Source organism: Theropithecus gelada, chromosome 8, assembly GCF_003255815.1.
Source record: "Theropithecus gelada isolate Dixy chromosome 8, Tgel_1.0, whole genome shotgun sequence".
In the NCBI taxonomy this organism is placed as follows: domain Eukaryota; kingdom Metazoa; phylum Chordata; class Mammalia; order Primates; family Cercopithecidae; genus Theropithecus; species Theropithecus gelada.
The window spans coordinates 1025061-1047089 of record NC_037676.1 but is presented as its reverse complement, the minus strand read 5'-3'; the positions used below and the strand labels follow the sequence as shown (position 1 = coordinate 1047089).

Genomic DNA, 22029 nt, shown 5'->3' with positions numbered 1-22029 from the left:
GTTTATCATGTGCTCAATATGGTAATAGATACTTTTTATGTGTGAATCCATTTATTCTCACAAAAACCCCTTGGGGAAGTGAAACAGATTATTTCCATAGTGTCTTAAAACCCCAGAACTCTGTGTTGCTGCCTCTGTTGACATGAACACCTGTCAAACCTGCAACTCACAGCTCAGTATTGTCTTAGTCCCATCCAAGGAAATGAACTCCATGAGGAAACTGAGATTCTGGACTGCGGGGTAGAAGCTGCCTTGTCTGCCCCCCACACCCACTCTCAAGGATCCAAGACTATGAAGGGAGAAGAGAGAGCCCACTGAGTGACTTCCTCTTATAAGCCAATATCAAGACACTGGTGGAAAGGAACCAGCTGACCAGTGGCTCACTGTGTCTGGCTGGACCGGCGAGACTCTGAGGTCATCACAGAAACCTTCCTGGTCCCATTGGTCCCTTGACTGCTGTGTACAGGATGCCACCCACCACTCCAGACACCACTCACCACTCTTGATGTTGGGATCCTTCTCCCATTACCTCCATTATTCTTGTTCTCTACTCCTCTGAGTTTTCATAGCCAAGTAAATTTTCACCATTGAAGAGGCTCTGAGATCCAAGTCAACTACTAGCTAGGGTGCTATAAAACACATGGGAAATTAGCTTTTACCAAGCACCAATTCTATACCCACCATTCATACCCATTCTACCATTTAATGCTGATAGTATCCTGTGAGCTAGCTATTATTAGCATCATTTAAAGACAAAACAAAATCAGCGAGGCCAAGAGAACGGCTGCCGTGGTGCACACAGATGGCACATGGTAGAGCCCAAGCTCTATCCATGAGATCCACAGCGTTTGTCCACAAGGCAAGGCAAATTACCTTGTAGAGTCAGCGTGGAGGTTTGCTAACTCTGCCAGACTCAGTGCAGGAAAAATACCAGCCGTGCTGTTAAACCAAAACCCCATGAGAAAACTTTCTGGTGACAGAGGGGCATTGTTACCCACGTGGCCCAGGGCCAGAGAAAGGGCAGCTACTCATGGTCCTTCCTCACAAGTTTTCCTGGAGCAGAGGGACACCCCCAAGCCCAGGGAGCCCACAGGAGCTTCAGGAGGGCTCGGCTGAAGGGCGGAGCCCCTGCTGCACTTGCTCATTGGGGGCTGGGGAGGCTCTGATCGCAGACCGGGGGTGCTGCCACCTCTGTCTGCTGCCGGTAGAAAGCCACAAGCCATGAAAACTGATTGAGATGAGAAGAATTCATCTGGGACTGGCTTTTGCTTTAGGATGGTGTTGGAAGTTGCTGGTTGTCGCTAGAAGTCTGCTCCACTGTAAGGGTGCTGGGATTTGAAGAGCTATGGTGAAACACCACTGAAGCATTGCCAAGGTAAGGCCCTGTGTCTTCCGGGTTCTTTATCGTCTTCTTTAAATTGTGTAAATGGTGCTCTAAGGCCAGCAGTGGGGCAAGCAGGCAAGGACATTGCTGTGGGTGCCACAGATGGAGGAAGAGGCGTGAATAGGATCGCTGCCTAAGCTATGAATAGATTGCTCCGTGGTTTGTGCATTTCCAGTTTTGAGAATTTTAATTTATAAAAGTTCATCCATCCAGGGTAGATTCTGCTTTTTGGAAAAGGCAGTGAATGTGCCACAGAGGAAAGAAAGGACGTGGGATGTGGAGAGGGGGTTGAGTGGGCACACACAGGCCACCGCTGCGCTCCCGGCGAGTCACTTGGCCTCTTGATAGGAGGTGATATTGACTGCACAGAGCTGACAGAGGTCAGCGGTCACGCGCGGGGAGCATCTGGCTCAAAGCAAATGACTGATTGTTGCTTTCGTTTTATTTTGTTTGTTTCTGAATGAAGTTGTTCCATGTTTCAGCCATTCAGGGATGGGGTGACTGAATAGATGTAATGATGATCTTCTTGGTTAAGAGATCTATTTCGCCAGGAAACACCAACTGTGAAAAGGAAAGCATAGTTGATCACATATTTTGAAAGGATTTGTTTAAATTGTAAGGCTTTGACGATATTTCCATTTATCTGGTAATGTGGGTGGATGAAGTTCACCCTCATCCACCCACATTACCAAGGAACTAAGGAATCGTGTGTTCACAGTAACAGAGAAGAATTTGCTATGATATGTGCAGATCCTCCTCCCTCGGGAGAGGGGGGCTTAATTCCCCTCACCTTGAGTGAGGCCTGGACTAAGAGTATGGAAAGGGAGAAATAGTAGCTCTGCAGTAGAGAAACCTGCAGACGCCAGCTTCACCAAGGGATCAAGCTTAGCATCACCAGGAATAAGCTGGGCTGCTATTGTGAACTGCCACGACAGTGCGGTTCTCCCCACCAACTCATAACCCTAGTCTAATCGTGAGAAAGCATCATGATTAAAAAATCCAAATTGGGGAAGATTCCATATCATATTTCATCTTCAAAAATGTCAAGGTCATGAAAAACAAAGAAAGACAAGCAAAGTGTCACAGATCAGAGGAGACATGATGGTCAGGACACCCAAACCCAGAATTCACATCCTGTATTGGATCCCAGAACAACACCACAAAGGTCATTAGTGGAAAAATAGGTGAAATCTAGACAAGGTCTGGGGTCTCGCTAATACTATGGTAACAATTACTCCTTAGTTCTGGCAAACGTACCATGGTTAGGTAAGGTGTTCACATTAGAAGAACCTGGTGAAGAGAATATGGAAATTCTCCGTACTATCCTTGTAATTTTTCTCCAAATCTAAAATTACCTCAAAATAAAGAGTTAAAAGAAAAATTAGACTCATTCTTCCTCAAAGCAGAAGTAGCCAAATCCTGAGCATTCTTGGGAAAACTGGCGTTCATGGCCTGGCGGTCGCACCCACTCTTTGAACATTCTGGAATATAGCAGGCCTTTTGCATTTTTGACCATGCATCATTCTCTCTCCCAACCCCTACCTTACTCCAGAATAGCTCTGTATTTGCCTCTCTTCATGGTATTTCTCATGGATGATTTTTTTGTTGTCGTGTTGTTCAATGGGTTTTGTGGGGGTTGTTTTTTGTTCATGTTTTTTGTTTTTCAGAGATGGGGTCTTGCTCTGTCGCCCAGGCTGGAGTACAGTGGCAAGAGATCATAGCTCACTGCAGCACTGACCTCCTGGGCTCAAGCGATCCTCCCACTTCAGCCTCCTGAGTAGCTGGGACCACAAGTATGCTGCTGTGTCTGGCTAATTTTTTAATCTTATTTTTTGAAGAGATGGGGTCTCGCTTTGTTGCCCAGGCTGGTCTCCAACCCCTGGCTTCAAGCCATCCTCCCACCTTGGCCTCCCACAGTGCTGGGATTGCAGGCAAGAGTCACTGCGACTGGCCCAGCATGCATTTTTTTTTTTTTTGAGACGGAGTCTCGCTCTGTTGCCCAGGCTGGAGTGCAGTGGCAAGATCTCGGCTCACTGAAAGCTCCACCTCCTGGGTTCATGCCATTCTCCTGCCTCAGCCTCCCGAGTAGCTGGGACTACAGGTGCCCACCACCACTCCCAGATAATTTTTTGTATTTTTAGTAGAGACAGGGTTTCATCGTGTTAGCCAGGATGGTCTCGATCTCCTGACCTCGTGATTCACCCGTCTCGCCTCCTAAAGTGCTGGGATTACAGGTGTGAGCCACCGCGCCCAGCCCCAGCATGCATTTTTGAGCCTTTGCTCTGTGGCAGGGGCTGCAGGACTGAATGCAGCCTCATCTACCCAGCCAAACTCACTGCACTGGTGCAGGCTCCTGGCACCCCAAGCACAGGCCCAGCTACCCAGACCTGACTCCTCTCCAGGAAGGAAGCAGAAAGCCAGGAATGGAGGGAGTAAGGACCCAGGCCCCTGGGGGAGTGCAGCATTCCAGCCAGATGGAATCTGCTGTCCTCTGGGCTCAACCAGCCTCATAGAATCCGGTCTGCCAAGTGGCTGTGAGCTGGGCTGGACAGACCTTCCTCGAGAGTAAACTGTGGCCTCCAGGATGTAGAGAGGGGACTCAAAGGGCCAGCTCCTGTTTGAGTGAGGACTCTGACCTTGTGAGCCCACCTGCAGCCTGGGGTCTGCAGCCTTGGGGACTGGTCACCGGTGGCCAGCATCCTGGCTTGCAGGGTTCATGTATGTGGAGAGGTAACAGCAAGACAGAGAAACCTGGCCCCCCCTGCAGGTCCAGCAGAGCAGGTGAGCCCTGCTCAAAGGCGATGCTGCGCCTGATTAGAGAAAAGCTTCCGAAGCAGGTGAGGAGGAAAAAAGAATGATGAAGCTACAGGAAGACAGCACGTAGATGGAAATCTCAAGATACTGAGATGGAAATCAATCACAAAACTCTTACAGGAAAATCACAGCTAAAAGGTGGTGATTACACGTGGGGCTGAAGTGCCTTTCCTGTCACATCTGCTACTCCACTGCCAGCCTGCTGCTACCCCATAGCAGCCCTCACATTTCTGGAATGTTCTGTGGCATGCTCCTGCTTGCCTGAATCCCTTCCCCACCTTCCCACCTAGGCAACTCGCATTTGCTCTGACATCCAGCGCAGGTGAGAGTGTCTCCTCCCAATTACAGTGCCCAAGCCCATTTGTGTGTCCCCAGCAACCAACAGCACACGCCCAGGGCTCTGGGTTGCAGGCCTGCCACGTTCTCTGGGAAGTGCCTGAGGACAAGGACAGGCCCTACATGTGCCTCGAGGCTCCAGCACCCAGCACAGTGACTGGCCCATCAGGGGTATCTGGTAAAGTGGTTCTTGAGTTAAAGACACAAGGGCAAAACCTTGAATGAAAATCCAGGTTAAGACATGAGGATGAAAGCTTGAAAGAGGAAAAGCAAAGATAATTGAATGATCATCCCTAACTGTGGTATACTCCAGTGCCATCAACATGCTGGGGTTTTGACAGGACCCTTGGAAGAAAGAGAAGACGCATCTGAGGCCCCTGGCACATTCCACTTCCTGCAGACAGTGTGGTACAGAGGAAAGCACTGGGGCTTCCTGCCAGCCAGGTCTGTCTGGCTCTGCACCTGCCAGCTGGGAGTGTGAAGTGGGAGCAGTTGCACCCACCCCCGAGCTCAGACATGAGAACAGAACAGAACCATGGGATGGGGATCTAGAGCCTAAGACATAGAGGAGGCTCCTCCTCGTCCACTGTGGGGCTTGTGCAACCCCTTCATCAAAGGACTGGTGCTTCCCACATTGTATGCAAGGAAGTTTTCTCATGTGCCTTCTCGTCACGACCCGCTGCTGGTCTTTTTGCACACTTTGGTACCTAGGATGCTGAACCTGGACCAGTGGGAGGCAAACAAGACACACCTGGGATGCCAAATGTAAGGAGGCTCCCAGGCTCAGGTCGTTCAAGTGCAGGAAAGGTTTGTGTATGTGTGAAACGCACAATGCCATGAGGTGTCTATAAGGGCATTTGAGGTTCTGCGCTTAACGGATGAAGTGGGTCCTGAGCATTGAGTCCGTGGATTCCTGATGAGTTTCCTGGTGCTCTGAGCTCCCTGAACTTGTAAGCAAGCTTTTGTGTAGGTAGGTACTTACAGTTTTTGTCAGATTCCCAAAGGGGTCTGTGAGCCTCAAAATGTTTGGAATCACCCAGTTAAATATCTAGGAAGGATACTTTAATTTTCTTTCTCAGTGTGTTGTGGATATGAGGAAGTGGAAAGGACTTGGACACAGAAGTCAGACAAAGCAGCCACATCTGAGCAGTCCCACCCTTCAGTGTAGTGGTTAGACGGCTGGCCTTGTCAACCAGAGGGCTCCAGTACAAGGTCCAGCCCTGGCAATGTGAGCAGGTCACTGTGTGCCTTCCTGAGATGACAATAGTCTGGTCCCACTATATACTAGCAGGCTTACCTAGCTCAGGTAGGTTAATTATACCCTCTCAGTCTTATTTTTTTATTCATTGATAATAGCACATCACAGGATTATCAGAATTAAATTACAAAGCCCTGATTTTTAGGTGAGTTGAAGCTGAGGAGCAACATTTCTTACAGGTTGCCCTCAATTCTCAATGTCAGAACCACCAGGGGGTCCTTGTACTTCAAAAAGACACATCTTACATGACAACTTCTTTGATATACTTTTATGCCCAATATTCATTTTGAAATCTCAAAAAGGAGAGCAGGGTGTTGTTTCTCAAAAGAGATAGTAAATTTAATAAGATTGAGAGACATGAACACATAACAAGATTTCGGTCAATGATGGACTGCATATATGATGGTGGTCTCATAAGAGGAAGACACTGTATTTTGACTGTGCCTGTTCTATGTTTGGAGACACAAATGTTCACCACTGTGTTACTGTTGCCCACAGTATTTAGTTCAGTCACAGGTTGTATAGGTGTGGAGCCTAGGAGCAACAGGCTATGTTACACAGCCTACGTGTGGAGCAGGCTCTACCGCCTAAGTTTTGTACACGATGTTCACGCAACAACAAAATCACCTAATGACGCGTTTTCCGGAACAGATCCCCGTGGTTAAGCAATGCGTAACTGTATTTTGGGAACTTCCACTGTATCCAGATAGTCAGTCCAAGAGCTCTATGGTTGGATCTCACAGTGCTTGAGATGCTGAATCTCATTTCCTGAGTCAGATGTGGACATTCTTTCTTGGCATGGGTACATTGCTGTGGCTTGTGCTGAAAGCTGAATAAGAAACAGAGGTTGGAAACTCACGGTGGCATTTATTGCTGAGATGACGCTAAGCTGTTCGCCATTCCACCCGGGACCTCCATAGAAGGAGCCCGGGGAGGATCTCCAGATGGACCTGGAATCATGGATTTCCAGATCCAGGAAATCCATGCCTCCCTGGAGCAATGGATGTCTTACAGACACTGTGACTCTTCAAACTGATTGTTTTCTTCTCTGTGCTTTGGACTCCAGGACACTTAGAACCCAATTTGCATCTAACCACCAGCAGTTGGGTAACAGCATGTCACAGTCTGTATTTCCGCGCACCAGCTTTATACACAATTTTTTTTTCTGCCCCTAACTTACCCTTCGGTCTAATTTCTTTGTCTATTTTTCTATCCTGTTGTATTGTATGTATTTTTATAAGTGGTCTCAAATCTTTTCTGGAAACATCAGGAAATGAATAAATAAACAAATACAAGCAGGACAGCATTTCTGAAAGAGCCTGATATACAGTGTGGGTGCCCACTAAGGATTAGTTCCCTATCTGTGCACAAAACAGAAAAATTCACTGAGGGAGCCAAACTGCAGTTAAATGTCCAGCTGTGAGTCTATTGAAGTTATAGAAATAGCTTATTTTTACACATATTCCACCTTAGATTGATTTGGGGGTTTGTTGTTGCTGTTGTTTGAGACAAGGTCTCACTCTGTTGCCAAGGCTGGAGTGCAGTGGTTTGATCTCGGCTCACTGCATCCTCTGCCTCCTGGGTTCAAGCAATTCTTCCACTTCAGCCTCCCGAGTAGCTAGGACTACAGGTGTGCACCACCACACCCAGCTAATTTTTGTATTTTTTTTGATAGAGACAGGGTTTCATCATGTTGGTCAGGCTGGTCTCAAACTCTGGACCTCAAGTGATCTACCTGCCTTGGCCTCTCAAAGTGTTGGGATTACAGGCATGAGCCACTTCACCTGGCCTGTTTCTTTGTTTTGTTTTGTTTTGTTTTTGTTTGTTTGAGATAGGGTCTCGCTCTGTCTCCCAGGCTGGAGTGCAGTGGTGCAATCATGGCTTAATGCAGCCTCTACTTCCCCAGTTCAGGCAATCCTCCCACCTCAGCCTCCCAAGTAGTTGGGGCCACAGGTGTGCACCATCACGCCTGGCTAATTTTTTTTTTTTTTTTTTGTAGAGATGGGTTTTCACCATGTTGCTGAGGCTGGTCTCAAACTCCTGAGCTCAGGCAATCTGCCTGCCTCAGCCTCCCAAAGTGCTGGGATTACAGGCGTGAATCACCATGCCTGACCCTACCTTTTATTGTTAAAGATTATATAAAATTATTTTATTTTAAGATTCTTTTATTCCTGCCATTTCTGTGGTGCAATTGGATTTTTACATTAAGTTAAATAATACTTTTTATTTCGGCCGGGCGCCCTGGCTCACACCTGCAATCCCAGCATTTTGGGAGGCCAAGGTGGGAGGATTCTTGAGGTCAGGGGTTCAAGACAAGCCTGGCCAACATGGTGAAACCCCATCTCTACTAAAAATACAAAAATTAGCTAGGCTTGATGGCAGGTGCCTGTAATCCCAGCTACTCAGAAGGCTGAGGCAGGAGAACTGCTTGAACCCAGGAGGTGGAGATTCTAGTGAGCTGAGACCGCGCCACTGCACTCCAGCTTGGGTAACAGAGTGAAAAAAATAAAAAATTAAATGATACTTTTAATTTTATTTTTTATTTTATTTGAATAAATAAAAGTATACTTTTTAAAGTGTTACACATAAAAATAAGTTCAAAAGTCATAGCCCATTTTCTTGATTTTATTTGGTGCTTTATAGGAAAGGCTAAACTCTCCTTTTTTTTTTTTTTTTTTACACATTAGCATGGAAAGGAATCATTTCTACTTTGTGGTGTCTGTCCGTCTATCTGATGGGCTTGCTGGCACCTGCCAGTGTGAGATCAAGATAGGCATCTTGTAGACAAAGAGCATGGCTTGCTGGTAAACGTTTAACAACCAGCTTTCCGGGAAGCAAATGTATTGTATACATATATAATTTATAGTAACATGTACTGATATAAAGGATGCATAGCACTTAATTTGCAAGTAATAACAAAGTATGCAATAGTCCCTATCCTAAATACTGCATAGGCAATTGAGTATCATAGAAAACTTTCGTGTCTTTGCCACCGTCATATCTATAGCCAAGCAATGGTTGCAGTGGATGAGCAAGTGTGGGGTCGGCACAAACACTGAAATGTTCATTCATGTTAAGGAGCAGATCAAAGTGAAACAACAAAGACGTGGGGCAGGCTGCAGCCTTAGTGCCATGAGCAGCTTCTTTGCTGAATTGGATAATAGTTTTTCAATATTCATAAAAGTTTCCTCAATGTTTTGTGCTACTCACAGTGTTCTAGCTACAGGGAAGATGCCCTTTTAAGTATAGAAAATCCACGAAACAAATCAATGTCAACCTGTAGCATTTGCCTGTTGCTGTTATGTAAATACTTCCACCAGGGCCAATTTCAAGTCGCCAACACTTGTGTGAACATGGGTTTGAGACGCGCAGTAGCATAGCATGATAGAGTATTTCCGCCTTACAGACACAATTAAAGAACCTCAAAGCACAGCTATCATTAAGATGTAGTAAAAATAATTAGGAAGTGATAAGGTTTAAGTATTTATAACCTTTGCTTTAATAGAATTCATTTAATTATATCTTGTGTGATTTAACATTAATTTTTTATCATTTTAATTTCATACAGTTTTTTTTTTCTTTTCCTTTCTTTTTTTTTTTTTTCTTTGAGAAGGAGTCTCACTCTGTTCCCCAGGCTGGAGTGCAGTGGCATGATCTCGGCTCACTGCAAGCTCCGCCTCCCGGGTTCAAGGGATTCTCCTGCCTCATCCTCCCAAGTAGTTGGGATTACAGGCACCCGCCACCATGCCTGGCTAATTTTTGTATTTTTAGTAAAGTTGACCAGGCTGGTCTTGAACTCCTGACCTCAAGTGATCCACCCACCTCAGTCTCCCAAACTGCTGGGATTACAGACATGAGCCACCATGCCCGGCCCATACAGTTTTTATACCTTAATCTTGCATAATGATTTGAATAATTCAACTCACAAAATTCAAAATTCAATCAGCTCTTGCATGCGGGCACAAGCTGGCCCCCAGTGCGTCACCGACAGGGAGACAGAGTGTCTCGAGGCCACACTGTAGATCAGGGTCTACAGCTGAGTGGGGACAAGTGGAGAATAACTTGCCTTCTGGGCTCTCCTGAATCCTGAGCCTGACGGTAGAGGCCTGGGTGGGTGACCCTGCTTTGTGCTTGGTGGCAGGGAAACGGGGGTGGGTCTATGGGCCTGGATGGAGAACCTGTCCCTATGGCTGTCATGTCCCTACACCAGCTGCTGCCAGCCACTGTGGGGTTCGCAAGTCCCCACTCACCAAACGGCTGCTGTTTTCCACAACCATGTGATACAAGAATGCCCTCTTGGGTGCCTTCTCATCCCCACTCTCTGTTGGCCTCTTTGCACACCTTGATACCTGGGATGCTGAGCCAGGACCAGGGGGAGGTAAAGACACACCTGGGGTGCAAAACGTAAGGAGGTCCTGATGCTTGAGGTTGTTCAAGTGCAAAGAATGTTTGTGTATGTGTGAAGCACACAACCACAGGTAGCATCTAAAAAGACATTTAATGTTCTGCACTTAGTGGATTAAGCTGATTCTGACCTTCCAGCCCCTGGGATCCTGATGAGTCCCCAGGTAGCCTGTCAGTTCCCGATCCTGGATGCGAGTTTGTATGTAGGTGGGCATTCTTCTGCAAAGAAGCTTTTACCCGGTTTCATCAGATCAGAAAGATCTGGGGGTGCTGGCACAGGAAGGATTGACATCCGGTAACTCCCAAAGGGAGAGGTGCAGCTTTGTCACCTGCCCCTGTGTCAACAAGGGGTGCTCTTTTTTTTCTGTTCCATCCTGTGCCCAAGCCTCATGCAGGGTGACCCTTTTTGGAGAGACCTTTGCCACTGGGTCAGTGTAAGCATGTGGCCGGGCAGTTTCCTGCAGTGGACCGGGGCTCTGTGTGCTGTCTGAAGTGAGCAGAGGGTGCTCTTCCTTGGCGAGGTCTGAGGGCTGAGACTGGCAAGGAGACACCTGCTCTCTGGATCACCAGGCTGGGGGTTCCTATGTGCAGGTGTGGAGGATGGAAGGGGCCACTCTGCCCATTTTCCTGCCAGGGCCTCACCTCTGCCGGGGCTGCTGGCCTCCCTGGGCTTGCAGTGAAAGGCTTGCCGGCTCCCACCCTCCCCTGCTGGTCAAGGGCATCTTCCCAGGCTCCTGCACCCCATGTTGCCACCAAGACAAGTGTCCTGTGGGAACTAGCAAGTGGGAATCAAAACTAGCCCCAGAGAGGCTCCCGGCCAGGAGACGAAGGGATCTACCCTGGGACTAACGTCCCCCCAGCCTTTCTTGGAGCTTGGGTCCTGGCTTTAGAAAGATCCCATTCACAGCCAGGCACAGTGGCACACACCTGTAATCCCAGTACTTTGGGAGGCCGAGGCAGGCAGATCACTTGAGGTCAGGAGTTTGAGACCGTCCTGGCCAACATGGCGAAACTCCGTCTCTACTAAAAATACAAAAAATTAGCTGGGTGTGGTGGTGCACAACTGTAATCCCAGCTACTCAGGAGACTGAGGTAGGAGAATCGCTTGAACCCAAGAGGTGGAGGTTGCAGTGAGCCAAGATCACACCACTGCACTCCAGCCTGGGCTAACAGAACGAGATTCCATCTCCAAAAAAAATAAAAGAAAGAAAGAAGGATCCCACTCACCTGCACAACAGCCACTCCTTTGTGGCCAAGGAAAGGGTTTCAAACCTTTCTCTACAAGGCCCCTTGAAGAGGGATAGCACGGATTGCAGTGGGGGGGCCATGTGCCATACATTCATGGCTCCACACCTTGGCAGCACGGAACCTTCTGTTTTCGAATCAGATTCCCCTAATTGCTGCCTGCCCATAAAGCCACCCTCTCATGATGGGGTTCCATCCTTCTCCCTCCCTCCTCCTATTTATTTTTGGACTGTCCAAATGACCTGCGTGTAAGAAAATTGACATCTTGATGTTTTGTCTTCCTTTTGTTGACTGAAGACCTGCTGACAAACGACTGAGGAAGAAGGCATAAATCTGAATGGAGAGAAGTAGGCACCTTCAGGAGCTGGTTATCCGAGTCTGTGTAATGCCATCACAGGGACGTGCGTTTAATATATTTTATCAATCTGCATAGCTAAATACTTGTAGCTAATTGCAGGTGGGAGGGTCTGCTAGCTCAGGCTCCATGGAGCATGTGCTCAAAAAACGTCTCCAATGTGGTGACTTGCTGCTCGAGGACAGTCTAAGTGACTGAGGAGTGTGCCCCTGTCCCCACCTCTGAGATGGGGCCTGATAAGGGTGCTTGCATATTTAGTGTTGGGCACCCTGGCACTCTCTAGCATGTGGCGTTTGGCCTAAGTGGCCCATGCAGACTCTGTTTCAAGGATTTTACAACAAGAAAGACCAAAATGAGGACATCTCTGTGGCCATATCTCAAGCAAGGGGGTGATTGATATAGAGCATATGCACACACAGACAAACACACATGCACAGACACGTGCAGACACATACATGCACACAGACACACAGAGACAGACACACACGCACAAGAACACACACAGAAACACATAGACACCCACACATATACACACATGCACAGACATGTAGAAATACATAGACACAGAGGAACACACAAAGATACACAGGCACACATACAGGTACATCTACACGCTTATCAAAGACAACAGCAAAACCACCTACCATGACAAGTATCATTGCAACAAAAATGAACAAATAAATTATGCGCCATAAAGTTTCCCAAGCCTCATCTATTTTGTAGAAATCTAGTTGCTGGAGTACCATCCTTTGCAAAGTTCTTTCTATTCTTTCTACTGTACAAAGTTTTCTGTTGTCAAATGGCAAGAGGTCTCTGTTTTCTACTTGGAATGGGCCTGGAGATGGGAGACAGCACCCGCTTCCACCACCCCTTGTCCCCGAGCCCAGCATGGTGACCTGCCAAGCCAGAGGGTGACCTGAACACTCACATCTCAATGCAGGGTCAACCGTAGCATCTGGTCGGTGTCCCTGAGTGAGGGCAAAGTTGCAATAACACCTGTTCTCTCCTTTCTCAAATTTGCTCCCAAGCTCCATTGCTTTCATTCAGCCCCTCACCCCCTCTAGACTGGGCAGTTCTGCATCCTTGGAGCTCATTTATCTGCCTTCAGAATCTGATGTTCCAATTCATCCCATGTGTGACTGGCAAGGTCTTTCTAAAACTGAAATGTGGCCCTATCACCCCCCAGGGTAAAGCCACCATAAACTCCTCTATGTTTGAGAACAAGGGCCAAGTCTCCCATTGAGGCCTCCAGGGAGTGGACAGTCTGGGTCTCCTTTCTTCTCCAGGAACGCTGGGCCCATCTGTCCTGTCCCTGAGGACTCCCTGACACACATGACACTTCAGAGCTTTGGCCAACCCCACTCCCTGCCTGAAATGCCCATCTCCTTCAGAGAGCTTCTGTGAATTCTTGGAGGTCCAGTCCTAACGTCCCTACCTCCAATAAGACCTCTCCCCATCTTCCTCTCGCCCTGCCCCTGTCCCCGCCAGGCATGACAAATCGCTTCCCACACTGGGCCCAACAGGGAGGCAGACAGTAGAACAGGCTTTGGGCCAGGTGCCAGGTGCACATGGCTCTTCATCCTGGTTCCCTGCTGCACACCTGGAGAGCTGAGTACTTTTCCTGAGGTCATGCAGAAGGTGACCAGCCTGACTCCGGAGCTATCTCTTTGCCACATCATGGGGTGTCTTTAAGGTGACCTTGAATGTGCTTGAAGCTCTTTTATGTCCTGTTTGCAGACCTGGAGAACAATGCCAGGGCTTTTTGCCTTCCCAAGGTCACAGCCTGAAGACACTCAGGGATGTATTTGGCTCATTTATCATTTTTTAGAAAAAAAGAAAACAACAGAATGTGCTGAATCCTTGCAATTGTTGGCAATGGCACTAGTTTCTTGGAGGGTGGAAGGGTGGGTTAGGCTTCTTATGAGGGCGTTCCTGGCCTCCGGAGGGGTGTGGGCAGGCTCAGGTGAATGACTGACAGACTGGATTTATGTATGTTGAGTGTGAATCTCAGTCCACAGCTTGGTGCGCAAAAATAGAAAATCTATTTAGTAATATCTACGTCTCTGTTGGGGAGAGGAAACTGACCTCTCAGCTCAGGATCTTCACCCCTTTCTCCAGGGTGCGGTGCAAGTTCTGGGAGCCTCATGAGTCTCAGGAATTCCAGGGTGGCCCATCTGGTCTTTGTCATCAGTCCATGCAGGGGGCTGCCAGGATGTCATGCCAGCCTCTGGCCCTGGCCGAGCCACCTCTCAGAGATTCCGGGCCACGTCCCAGGGTGAGGAATGCATCCTCCCACTCCGGGGCCCCCCAGATGGGACTCTCAAGGAGGCCACTTGAGCTCCAGCTGCCCAAGCTGACTCAACAAGATGTTTCAGTCAGTCACATCTGCATCACGGGCCGAAAGCAGGAAAGTTCTTGTGTCTCTCTTTCTGCCTCCCTGTGACAATGGGTGCAGAACCAACGTGAATGGGTTCAGGCATGGGTAGAGAAAATAATAAATAGGAGGAATAACAGTCTCAGAAAAGCAGATGGCCTGTCCCATCTGCTGACAGAGCAATGTGCAAGCATCACTGAACTTGTGACATTGATGTTTTTTCCAACATGCAGTACACTGTGATTTTACAAAGCCGGGAGCCAAGTAACAACACCCGTGGCACAGAAAGACTGAAGTGGGGAAGGAAACTGAGGCAGGCTAGGGAGCATGGACATCTTGACAACCAGTTAGAATTGGAAGGACGATGGATTGGGATTGTAGAAGAATAAGGCAGAATGTCCTACCTTCCTACCATGGCAAACCCTGCCCCTGGGAATGGTCCTGGATTTGCAGTGGCCCTGGTCTGGACCACCATGTAGATGTCACTAATGGATCCTGCCAGGGGAACGGCCTGTCATGGCCCCCAAGAAAGGCAGGGGTGGCCACCCCAACTGCAGGGGAAGACACAATCCACCCTGCAGGGCTTTTGGGAGCTTTTAGAAGAAGGCAAGTCAAAGCTTTAAAACAACTTTGAAGAGACAGGAGCTTAGTGCACCCAGTGGAGATAAAAGGTCCAGGTAAGGAGTGGCCAAGCAGTTGGAATTTAGGAGAGGCCGATCAGAAAGTCCCAGTGGACCAGCTTGGGGGTTTGGGGGCTTACTGGGTCCATGTCAACATACAGCTCAGTGGGTGCGAAAGATCAGCCAGGCCTAGGGTGCAGATGACAGTGAAACAGGATGGTGACCTGGATTAGGACTAGAGGGTGAACCTGAGGCCAGGAGAGCAGGGAAAAGATTGCTAAAGACAGTCAGTCCATGGCAAACTAGTTTTCTCCCCGAGCCAGCATTTCTACACCTGAGCACTGGCCTTGCCATCTGGCTGTGTGACTTCCTCTCTCTGGGCTTCAGGGCCCAGCATTGCTAATTGGGGGTAGAGTCAATGGCCTTCCAGTGCGCCTTTTGGTGGCTCTGTGTGGCACATCAGGCAGGCTGGTCAAGTAGGGGGTCATCGCCAGGCCTTGAGTGCTTCTCACCCCTAAAGTCACATCGTCCTCACAACAGCCCCGTGATGTCATCAGGAACCTGCCCGATGGCCCAGGGCTAGGAAGGACCAGAGCCAAAGTGCAGGCTCAGGACTGTTTGACCCCAACGCCAGTGCTCTGAACCTTCCGTCTGCCTTCATTAACCACCGCCTCTGCCACTACTGTAAGGCAAGAGAAGAGTGTCACGGTGCGAAGGCTAAGCACATGCTGTGAAATCACCTGTGGCTTGCAGACACACGCACAGCTACTCGGGGGAGATAAAGAGTCAAGAACGGGTGAGCTCAAGCTGTGCTCACACGGGGCCTGTGCTAGGTGACTGCAGGCCTCGGAAAACCTGGGACCCGGAACAGCTTTCCTCTGCTAGGAGGCGCTGGCGCAAGTTTGCCTGAAGACACGGCCCCATGGTGAAGCCATCATGTGTGGGGCTTTCCTCGGGCCCCTCTTGGTGAGCCGCATTCCTGTCCACACAGTAGCTCCAGCCCCCACCAGCGGCTTTTCCCTTCTTCCTTGCTTTCCACTTCTGTCCACCCTATGCCAGAAGGTCCTTCATGTCAGTCCTCTCCCGCGTTCCCTCTGCCTTCAGGTCTCCTGGCATTGGAACAGTCACTAGTCAATCGTTACTTACAGGGATATGCAGAAAGCCAGACACTGTGCTGGGCCTCAGTGGGGCAGAAATACGGCAGCCGCCGTAGTGTCAGCTGTGTGCAACCATCTCTCCTTCCGACCCAAATGCAACTGTGATGGGGGCTGGCCCTGCCCTTTGGGGCCATCAGATGAGGGAGCAGCTGACTTTTGCAGAGGCCAGAGGAGCCGTGGTGGAGGGGTTTTCTCAGGGCTCGAGGGAAGTGCCTGCCCATCCACTGAGAGCTTTGGGAAGGAAATGCTGGGAGCCCTTTGTGCCTCCTACTCATCACTTCCCTCCAGCTGCAGGCAAAGGAGGTCGTTGGCAGCCCAGCCTGTGGGGAGCACGTGGGCCATGAGCTGCGTGCAGCTGGCGCTGCTATTACTTAGGAGGCATCACAACAATGATTCAGGTGCTGACCCTAATCCTTAACCAGGTCACAGCGGCCGCCTGACTGTTGAAGCTGCTACCCCTCCCTCCGGCTACACTGCAGGAAAAGTTGGCAATCCTCTCTCAGTGGCTGCTGTGGGAGTAGCTAACCTCACAGCACCCAAAGGGATGTCATGGGGACCCCAGGTCTGTTTCCAGCATCAGCCGATGCCAGCAGGAAGCCTGCCCGGCCTGGGGCTTGGCAGCCCAGGGACTTAACCACCCACAGCCCACAGGGTTGTTGGCCTGGACAGGTCATTGATATCTGACTCACAGCCAGTTCGTGGATGACGTGAATCCAAAAATCAGAGGCTGACATGGATTTAGACATGGAAATGTCCCGCCTGCTTCCATGAGCCCGTCTCCATGTGGCAGACTTGAACTGCACGAGGGCTGATAAGAAGCAGGGTGGGCGCTGCGATGTGACTGTGCCCTTGCCACTGTTTCCAGTCACCCGGCTCGGGTTCTGTGGTTGTCTAAGCCTGGGGAGGCTCTGCCGGGTCTGTGTCGGCCCGGCTGCCTTTTCAGCCTAATCACCAAAGAAGCCACAGAAAGAGCTGGACCACTTAGAGGGGCAGGCTGGCCACAGCCACTTGGAAGAACAGCCTGATTTTGCACAGATGTGTCATTTTCTCCCAACTTTTAAACTGTAAACGTTGTATAATGTCCTAGAAAATTTTGAAAACAGATATAAACCATCAATAATTCCGCCAGCCTAACACTTTTACCTAAGCGGTACTCATCTTGATTTATCTGATGCACAGTTTTCATTGCTGGAATCATAAAGAATGTAACACATTAGATTCTTCTCTTTTCTTTTTCTTTCTTTTTATCATCACACAGGCATCTTTCCCACTGCTATTTTTTTATCACTTTTGAGGACTTAAAATGATCATTTTGGGGCCTAGCATAATATTTCACTGTGTGAACTCTCCTATCACCATTTCAATCGGGTGTTTCGTTTGCTTCCATATTTTTTTTTTATCACTATAGCAGGTGATGATTGAAAAAATAACATGGAGCTTGCAAAGTTATTCTAAATTACATCGTGGAGCTGGAGAGTGTTCCTTCCTAATCCCTTCAAGGAACGATGATGATGTGGGGAGATGAAACATTCATTTGGGGGCTGGAGTAGGGTGAGCTTTGAATCGCATTTGAAGTCAGTGTGATAGTGACCTGAGTTTTTCATCTCTTCTCCAGCTCCTTGACAGCCATATTTGCTGGCCAGGGTTACTGATGTGGTCTTTGGCCGAGAGCAGACTTTCCTCTCTGTGAAATGAGATGACTCATAAGGAAACAAACCCCAAGGCTTTGGCTGCATTTGTCCCATCATCTAAACCAGGGTTTCTAATCAGAAGTCCATGAATGACTGTGGGGCTTTGTCGGGGGAGAGGTCCTGAAGCTGGGCACAACATTTGACATGTATGTGATAAGTGTATTTTATAGGGATAGCGTCTGTAGTTCCATCAGGTTCTCAACGGGGGCTGTGGCCCCAAAAATGTTTTTTAAAAGACCCAACTTTCTCTCTCTGTCTCTTTTCCCCTTTCTGGGAATCCGAGATTGAAATGAAAGAAATTGAAAGATCTTTGCCTACATACAGAGGTCCAGTAATGGGATGGGGAATATATTATCCTCATTTTTAAAATGAGGAAACTGAAACTCAGAAGTACTCACCAAAAAGCACATAGCAAGCATGTGGGGAACCTTGGATTTGAACCCAATCTGTCTTGCTGTCAAGTCTGTGTGCACGCACCCACTTTGCTAAAGTGCCTCTTTGTGGGCCGTGCGAGGTGGCTCATGCCTGTAATCCCAGCACTTTGAGAGGCAGCGACTTCTTACTTGAGGTCAGGAGTTCGAGACCAGCCTGGTCAACATGGTGCAATCCCGTCTCTACTGAAAATACAAAAATTAGCCAGGCATGATGACACGCGCCTGTAGCCCCAGCTACTCGGGAGACTGAGGCTGGAGAATTACTTGAACCTCGGAGGTGGAGGTTGTGGTGAGCTGAGATCGCACCACTGCACTCCAGCCAGGATGACAGAGACTCCATCTCAAAAAAAAATAAAATAATAAAATAAATAAACAAAGTGCCTCTTTGTTAAGGCAGTTGCTTCTATTTCTACTTTTTTAACCAAAGCTAATTGCTGATGTGTTCAAGTACGAGATGCTGCCTTGATTATGGCTGTCCGTGGTTCTTCACTAAAGGAAATGTTTTGGCATTTTAAAACAGATGAATCCCCACAAGCTTTGCATTTCTCACCAGGGAGTCAGACTGACACAGAAATATTGTGGTTGGTTAATTGTTCTTTCCTGCTGCAAGCATTCACCATAGGAGGTCAGCTGTATTTACCAAACTGAGACGTTATTACTTAAGACTGAAGGAGCCAAAGAAACCTTGAAATTCAAGAGACCAAACCCAAAAGTTCCACCCAACCACGTGGAAGACTTCAGCCCATTGACTTCCTGAATACAGTTCGGCCTCTTCTCTTCACACAGCAGTTTCTATTAACAACAGACTCTCTGGCACCAGTGAGTGACTTTGACTTCCTAAATAAGTTTGATTTCCTTTCTCTCTTAGAAATTCTGTCTTAAATTTCCTTAAATGCAAGTGTGTATACCTGGAGCAAAGAACATGGGGTGTAATTCAATTTCTCTTCTCCTTTCTTCCTCTGGGCATCTCTGCTAGGTTTCCCACTTATTATTGTTGAAAACTGGCAGTCATTAAAGGGGATGGACTTCCTGAAATATGGCAAACAGTCATGCAACAAAAAGGAGAAAATTATGTTTTCATTTTGGCCATCTTAGATGTAGTGCAACATTCAACATGAGGTCAATGTGCCCTCTTGATTCCAAAGTATTGGCTAACGCTCCATAATCAATACTTAGGATAACACTGGTTGCGGGTATGAATGACATCTTTCCACCATTGTCTTGGTAAATTAAACTATTTACTCTTTCTGGCAGTAGGATGCTGTCGGGAGGTGGAAAAGTAAGCATTTTCTTACGTTTGGGTTTTCTGTGATTGTTTGATGATTTAATTTATTCATTCAAAGAAGAAAAAGATTTACTGCATGTCTACAGTGTTTCAAGTGGTAAGATGGGGCCTGAAAATACGAAGATAAAGAACCAACCAAACAAAAAAGCCTATTCCTTGAAGAGCTCAGAAGGAGTCTATTTTAGAAGGCAGACATGCAAGTTTTATGCTACTGGTCTGTAAGAAGCGCTGCGGGATCAGAAGAAGGGATGACTTAACGGGTACAGAACTGGTGATGTGTGGACGACATCTTGAATGAAGACTAGTTCTTCAAGCAAACCCATAGAGGACACCAAAGAACTGCGTTGTTTGTTTAGCTCTTTTGCAGAACTTGTTATAATCTCTTAACAAGGTCTAGTCAATATCCTTATAAGCACGTAAAATTCCTCATCCTAAACCCCGCCCTGAAATCACTCTGACAACATGTCAGCCGTCTGACCCAGACGTGGATAGTCTGAAAGACCAACAGTTCTAATCATTTAGGTTTTACATTTTGGTCCCCACAGAGATTTTTATATGGGACTTCATGTTTTACAAATTATTTTAGTATTATCAATTTGATCCTTCAAGGCAGGCAGAAAACATATTTCCGTCCTCCATTTTATAGGTAAAGCCACTGAGGCTCAGAGAGATTTTAAATTTTTACTGCAAATTACATAGGCTTTTGGATTTTTGTTTGTTTGTTTGTTTGTTTTGAGACAGAGTCTTGCTCTGTCACCCAGGCTGGAGTGCAGTGGCACAATCTCGGCTCACTGCAACCTCCCCTGCCTGGGTTCAAGTGATTTTCCTGCCTCAGCCTCTTGAGTAGCTGGTACTACAGGCACCACCCACCACCATGCCCAGCTACTTTTTGTATTTTTAGTAGAGACGGGGTTTCACTATGTTGGCCAGGCTGGACTCAAACTCCTGACCTCAAGTGATCTGCCTACTTCAGCCTCCCAAACTGCTGGGATTATAGGCGTGAGCCACCGCAGCTGGCCAGATTATTCAATTTTAAGGTCTTATGTGCCACATAACGTGATTGCCTTTCTAAAAGAATTATTTATTCATTGAAGGCTGAAGCAAGATTCTCTTGAAGTTCTTTTTTGTCCTTGATAAAATATTTACTTTTCTTGTTTTATCCTCCTACGAGATCCCTCCTGTCCATGCCCACGACCTAGATTGGTCTCTGGCCTTGAGCCTCAGCAGAGCACACTGGGTCCCAGGGCACGTCCTCAATGCACCACACGCAGTTGGCTCAGGAACTGGCACCTCTGTGTCTTGAAGTGGGTGTCGATGGTAGGGAGGGGAAGATGGAAAAGCAGGGGTACGAGGTTGATGCTGGCAGCAATGAAGACCTTAGTGATTCGTGGATCTTGGTGGAGACTGAGAGGGAGTGGAGAGGCGAAGAGAAACCAGAGCATCATTCCTGATGGAGCCCCGTGTTACCCCTGGGCTCCTTTAGGGCACAAGAGTGCTGGGGCTGGACCATCTCCAGATTCCACCCTCTTCCTCCACAGCTGTGAGCAGAGCCCAGGCTGTCTATCCCTCAGCATCCCCTTAATCTGTGGTACAATCATAGCCCCTGAATGTTAGGGCTGGAGGCAACTCAGAGACCATCCACCCACAGCCCTCATTGCACAGAGGAGACAGAAACAATGAGATGAAGTGACTGGTACAAGATTGCACCTTGGGCTGCAAAATTCATACCAAGTGATCCAGGGAGGCCTTTGAGGCATTGCATTCCCAAAACGCCTTCTAAATAGTCAGCCAGAGTTACAGAGTGGTGCTCAGAACAGGTTGCAGACGTTTATTGAATTCCATGTGATTTAAGTGTGGTTGGTGGGCAGCCCACACTGCCGCCGTGCGCTGCATGAGGACTCTGTGTGAAGGGGACTTGTGGTAACGGAGCAGCTGGGCCTGGCCCAGGTGGATTCAGAGTCTCCCCTCACTCGGAGAAGCCTGCGCCTTGGAAAGAATTCAACTCCTTGGTCTGACTTTTGCGAGGGAAATGTTTGGGGCGTTTTATAGGTCTCCATGGCTGTGGTGTTTTATGATGTTGAACCCAATAAAACTCATAATGACATAGGATCTGCCAAGGGGATCGGACCTTCCCTTCTGGCACGAGGAACCATTCTGTTTCGGTATCTCAGGAAATGAGCGGAGGAAAATCCTTGTTATTTCAAGTGAACAGGGTCTGGGCAAGGCCTCTATCCCTGGTCACCTTGACCATGTGCTACCTGTCGCTCAGTCTAATGGTTGCTCCAATTCAGCCGAAAGACACGACTCAGTAAATAGAGCCTTGTTCTGTCCACGGGGTGCTCCTGTGCCCCAGCAAATGCGAGAAAACCCGCTTGTCCTTTATGAGAGGGGCATTGGTATCTTAGTCCCATCCTAAAGGCAGAAGGATGCTAAACACGGGGACAAGCGTGTCTGGGGGCTATAGGCAAGAGCCCCGCAATGGCTTCCCCGAGGGATCTGAGGCCCAGCAGGTCATCCCAGGTCTCAGAAGCCTTGTAAGAGCACAGTGGAGGATACGTCTTGCATGCTGAGCTCTGAGCAGTGAGGGGAACAGCTGGGAGAGAGGCTGGGGTGCAAGTGACACTGTGCAGAGATGCTGCTCCTGGCCACAGCTGCCACTGTGGGCCTTCTCC

General features: G+C 48.2%; 1 protein-coding gene across 1 annotated transcript in view; it reads left to right on the top strand.

Annotated features, from left to right (window-relative positions):
• The first annotated feature begins 780 nt into the window (after window positions 1–780).
• Window positions 781–22029, top strand: part of BLK (BLK proto-oncogene, Src family tyrosine kinase) — a 71704-nt gene continuing 50455 nt past the window's right edge. The window contains exon 1 of the mRNA XM_025394051.1: window positions 781–1375. The gene's annotated coding sequence lies outside the window, so the exon portion shown is untranslated. The remainder of the gene's footprint in view (window positions 1376–22029) is intronic.